The following is a 6000-nucleotide window of genomic DNA, read 5'->3' on the forward strand; positions in this document are numbered from 1 at the left end:
ATGAGGATATTCAGTTTTGTTTTAATATAGGGGAATTTGTTACATCATGCCAGCAATTAGAAAGAGGCATAATGGCTGGATGTATGTTTTCACCATTACCGTTTACAATGGCAATGGATGTAGTAATCAGGAACTCTAAGAGGATTGTAGGCAGGGAGAGGTTGCATGCCAGTAAGGAATTGGCTAGGGGTGCTGCAATGTTTAATTAGCTTGGCATTGTATGGGAGAGGGTTACTGGAGTTTAGTTGAGGAATTTAACTCTAAGAACCCTATTTATATAGCTATTTTGCTATTTTTTCAGTGCCTCTTTCAGTTGCATTTAAACAGTAATTATGTGGCATAGCCATTATCAATATGTTCTTTTATTTTTTAAAGATCCTTTGCTACTCAAATATGTAATCACTTGAGGTTTTCATGCTGACCGATAAATCAATTTTTCTATAAATTGGTCATGTTTTGACAAAAATTTTACCTAGTGCCTGCTTTTTTTTTAAATATTTCTCAATGTATAGCCTTGAAATCATACTCTCACATCAGATATCTTGACACATATTGTTAGTGTGAGGTCTCTGTTAGTTGAAAACATAAGCATTTTTTATGCTAATTTATTACATGGCATATTACTGTGACAAAATAGATTTGTAGTATCAGACTGACAGATTTTTCTTGATAATCTAAGTTCTGGGATGTATGACTGATAAAGCTCTGACAGTCACAGCATGCCCAGACTTTCAGGAATTATATCCCAACAAATAAAAAATGTTTTGGTACTTTGGCAGTTTTCTCAGCTGCTGATAATTAATAACAATTATTCATTCATTCATTATCTGTAACCACTTATCCAGTTCAGGGTCACGGTGGGTCCAGAGCCTACCTTGAATCATTGGGCGCAAGGCGGGAACACACCCTGGAGGGGGGGCACCAGTCCTTCACAGGGCAACACAGACACACACATTCACTCACACAGACACTCTTGAGTCGCCAATCCACCTACCAACATGTGTTTTTGGACTGTGGGAGGAAACCCACGTGGACACGGGGAGAACACACCAACTCCTCACAGACAGTCACCCGGAGTGGGAATCGAACCCACAACCTCCAGGTCCCTTGAGCTGTGTGACTGTGACACTACCTGCTGCACCACCGTGCTGCTCAATAAAATTATTATAATAATTATTATATATAAAAATATGATGAAATAATACTTGTTTATTTAGAATACATACAATAAAGGATGTTACATCAGTGTCATAGGCAAAATAAGGCCAGTGGCTTTGATGGGTGAATCTAGAGAAGCAGTAGATTTCCTGACGAGTTGTAGACAAAGGAGGCAAGTATTAGATTTTTGTTAGGAGCAATTTATGACACCCTTCCAACACAACAAAATCTTAGACAGTGGGCAAGTGAAGACCCTAGTTGTGGGCTATGTACAGGGGTTGGCATGCTGATGCATTCTATCAGCTTGTAAGGTTAGTTTGTCACAGGGTCACTATACATGGAGACATAATCAGGTTCAATATGTTTACCTTGCTAGTCTATCTGCCTGTAAAGTTGGTGGGAAATCCTGTGAAGCTCTGGGATCAGCTCTACAATCGTTAAAATCTCTGAAGGTGCTGGACCTCAGTAACAATGACCTGCAAGATTCAGGAGTGGAGCTTCTCTCGGCTGGACTTAAAAGTTTGCTCTGTAAACTGGAGACTCTTAGGTAAAATGATTTGTATTAATAGCTATAGAACACTACTGCCTTTCTAAAAAGTGGCCAGTTTATAATTTGATATAATATGAATATGAAATTTGTTGTGTGCACTTTTATAAAAACATTTACTTAACATTTAATCTATCTAGACTAGCTATTTGTACCCTTGGGAGAAAATCCTGTGAAATTCTGGGATCTGTTCTACAATCACTAAACCCCTCCCTGAAAGAGCTGGATCTCAGTAATAATGACCTGCAGGATTCAGGAGTGAAGCTGCTCTCTGCTGGACTGAAGATTTCAGTCTGTAAACTGGAGACTCTCAGGTAAAACTCTGTAAATTCAGACATTAGTTCTTAAATTATCTATTAATTTTCTCCCATGGTCCAAAAACACATGTTGGTAGGTGGAATGTCTACCTTGCAATAGACTGGCACCCCCTCCAGGGTGTGTCCCTGCCTTGCATCCAGTGGTTCTGGGTAGACTTCAGACCCACTGTGACACTGAACTGGATAAGCAGTTACAAACAATTAATGAATGAAAGAATTGCTGTACGCATTACAAGTATTTTTACAGTCACACAGCTCCAGGGAGGTTGTGGGTTTGATTCCTGCTCCAGGTGACTGTCTGTGAGGAGTTGGTGTGTTCTCAGGGTGCTCTGGTTTTCTCCCAAAGTCCAAAAACACATTTTGGTAGGTGGATTAGAGACTCAAAAGTGTGAGTGTTGCCCTGTGAAGGACTGGCACCCCCTCCAATGTGTATTCCTGCCTTGCACCCAATGATTCAAGGTAGGCTCTGGACCCACCATGACCCTGAACTGGATAAGTGATCACAGATAATGAATGAATGAATGTGTTTATTCTGTAATACAGCTATTCTTTCTCTATGTAAATGATTTTCCTGTTTTCCTCCTTTCTGCAGATTGTCTGGATGTATGATTACAGATGAAGGCTGTTCTTCTCTGGCTTCAGCTCTGAAATCAAACCCCTCCCACCTGAGAGAACTGGATCTGAGCTACAATCACCCAGGAGAGTCCGGAGTGATGCTGCTCTCTGATCTACTGCAGGATACACACTGTGCACTGGAGAAACTACAGTGAGTTACACACATGCACATATGCATTTTGCTATACTTGTGAGGACCTATAATGGAAATAATGCTTACTGTATTTCACATGACACCTACACTTAACCTCAGTAAACAAAAGTAAATCTAAGTTCTTTAAGATTTTTGGTCCTTAAAGCACAAAAAAACAGCACACACAGGCTGTCAAACTGATATTACAGTTAGCTGAATATTTTACAAAATATTAATATGGTGTAATTATGAAACACAAGTGTTTGTCTGTTTGTATTGTATGCTGTAAAAGAGTTACAGATAGATATGTTTATAAAAGTGTGTGTTTGATCCCTAGATTCCAGCATGGAGGAATCAGAAGAATGAGATTAGGACTAAAGAAATGTAAAATACAAACACACACACACACTTATGCACTTGCACACTTAATACATACAAAATTATCAGACACAAACACAAAATCACACCAAGTACACTGGTCAGACAAGAATATAGTACATTTTTTGTGTTGTTTGTGTCCAGATGTCTGTGATCTCACTCTGGATCCAAACACAGCACACACCCGTCTGTCTCTATCTGAGGGAAACAGGGCAGCGGAAAGTGTTTGGAAGGATCACCTGTATCCAGATCATCCGGAGAGATTTAATCGCTGGGAGCAGGTTCTGAGTGTGGAGAGTTTAACTGGACGCTGTTACTGGGAGGTGGAGTGGAGCGGGTGGAGAGCTGATATATCAGTGTCATACAGAGGGATAAAGAAGAAAGGAGACAATGAAGAGTGTGTGTTTGGCTTGAATGAATTCTCCTGGAGTCTAAGCTGCTCTTCTAAAAGTTACAGTGTCAGACACAATCATCAGGAAACTGAGATACACCCCCCCTCTCACTCTAACAGAGTCGGAGTGTATCTGGACTGGGAGTCCGGCACTCTGTCCTTCTACACCATCTCACCTCACACACACACACTCACACACTTACACACATTCACCTCCAAATTCACTGAGCCCCTCTACGCTGGGTTTAGGATTTTTTATGACTCCTCTGTGCATCTGTGTGAAATAGAATACTCACCCATGCCCTCTGATTTAGGACAAGAGTGAAATGGTTGCATCTTTTCTTTGCAGCAATAGAATTTTATTTGTCTGTGAATTAAATATCACTGCCACTGACATTATGAGAGAAAATAACTATTTCTGTGGTACACATTTAAAGCACTACAAACCATATAGTATTATGTGGGAGCAGTGGTAATGTCATTTTACCACAGGATGTCAGTACATATATCCCTACAATAAATCTTGAGTATATAACTGAGGAAATGTCTAATTAATTAACACATTACACTCACAGAGTGTGGATCAGACACAGCAGTGTGACTGGAGTTTGTATACTGTTACTTCTATTCTGAGATTAGCCCTACTGACTTTATCTTGTAGTGGTGTATAACATATAATGCATGATTGTGGGGAAATTTCCTGGACTTGGATGCCTACATCATGCATTTGACTGAGAAAGGTAGTCTGCAGTCGACACAAGTAAGGCTGCTCCTATTGTATGCATGTAAATATCTTTTACACAGAGTAAACCTTAATATTCAAAATAATTAACAGGATTGAGTCATTATAATTTATTAAACTTAAAATATTTAGAAAATTGGACTTAATTTATTAATTCACTTATCTTCAACAATCTCATATTTTTGAGTTTAACATTTTAATTGTTAAACTGTTTAACAATTTGTTTAACAAAATCCTGTTTGTGGTTTTAAGTCAAAATAGCTGGAATTGAGAGATTTAACTGAACTTAAATGTTATGAGTTTATGCTGCAAGACATCTGAAGTCACAGCCATAGAACCAGTGTGCAGCAATTTTCAGCTAAGATGGCTGATATTCTAAGGTTCATTGCATTTAGTGAATGTCATGTGGACAGGTTCATGTTTTCATTTCAGTGCCACATTACTTTCACATGGTTCCAGAGTCCTGGAGTTGTTTGAGACCTGCATTGGGTTACTGCCTTGAGGAGTTTGGTAGGAGTCCAAAAACTGGTGTGTGGACTGGCCATGGAAGAGTGTCCATAGGTGTGAGCATGTGGTGCCTTGTGAATATTAGGTTATGTTAAAAGAACCTAATAATATTGAGTACCAGAAATGCATATTCTTAGCTGTATCAAACATTAAAAGAAGTAGTAGACACGTAAAGTAAACCTTATAAACTTATTCAGGTTAACAGTGCAGTTGTCTTTCTTTATACAATTATGCCAATGTGAGTACAGTGTGTTGTTTTTTCATGACACTGTTGCATTTACATATGTTTATGCTAATATGTCTCTAATATTATAAATTAATACATTAATTGTAGTTGGCATACACTAATGCTGGGATCTTGTTGCATGCTGTTCATACCTTTCTGGATGTATGCTCTCTGGATATTCCTGATTGTTACCACTGTAAATGTTTATCTATGCATTGAACTTGTCGCTTTCCACTTGTCACATGACCAGTAGGCTGTGCCTGTTTGCTCTATTTGTGGTCATCGCCTGATTCAAACGTGTAACAGCTTAATGTAACCAGTATTTCCAACTGCATTGAGCCTTATTATTCCTACTACTCCTCATTAATAAATGGCTCAGTGGCTCTGTATTATTGCATGGCAATTTTTTATATGGCTGAACACACCCTGGAGGGGGTGGCAGTCCTTCACTCTCACACCTACGGGCAGTTTTGAGCAGTGGCGCATGCTGGTCTTTCAAGGAGGGGAAGCTCAATTTCAGCCTACATCATAAAGTGTGTTGGTTTATTTATACGTAAATTCTACCCTCCATTCATTTTTCAAGAAAATGATCTGTGACCCTGTTGTACTAACAAGGCGTCTTTTCCAGGGACTTGACTAGTGTCCTCTCAATGGCCAGCAGAGCTAGGCTGCTTAAACTGCTTGGCCCATGTGAAGTGTGTCCCCCTGTGAGTGCTTTTTGATGGTGGAGGGGCTCAGCAGCACCCACTGGCCAGAAACTGCGATAGAACTCAGAAGGCTACAAAAAAACCCACCAGAAATAGAAGCTCGATTTGTCGCTAGTCGTTTTTAACAAAGAAAATGCCACTAAGAGTTTTAAGAAAGTCTTCGGTTCAACTCAGAACAGAATGAAAATGTAATGCTCCCACAGATCTTTACACCAAAGGATCGCTGATTCGCTCATTTCACTGTCAATCAAAAAGGGATTCAGCCTCAGACAGATCATC

The 6000-nt window shown here is 39.5% G+C and overlaps 1 pseudogene; it reads left to right on the plus strand.

The window, feature by feature from the left end:
* Window positions 1-5391, plus strand: part of LOC136701657 (NACHT, LRR and PYD domains-containing protein 12-like) — a 28669-nt pseudogene extending 23278 nt beyond the window's left edge.
* Window positions 5392-6000: the final 609 nt, after the last annotated feature.

Source organism: Hoplias malabaricus, chromosome 7 (genome assembly GCF_029633855.1).
Source record: "Hoplias malabaricus isolate fHopMal1 chromosome 7, fHopMal1.hap1, whole genome shotgun sequence".
Classification (NCBI taxonomy): Eukaryota; Metazoa; Chordata; class Actinopteri; order Characiformes; family Erythrinidae; genus Hoplias; species Hoplias malabaricus.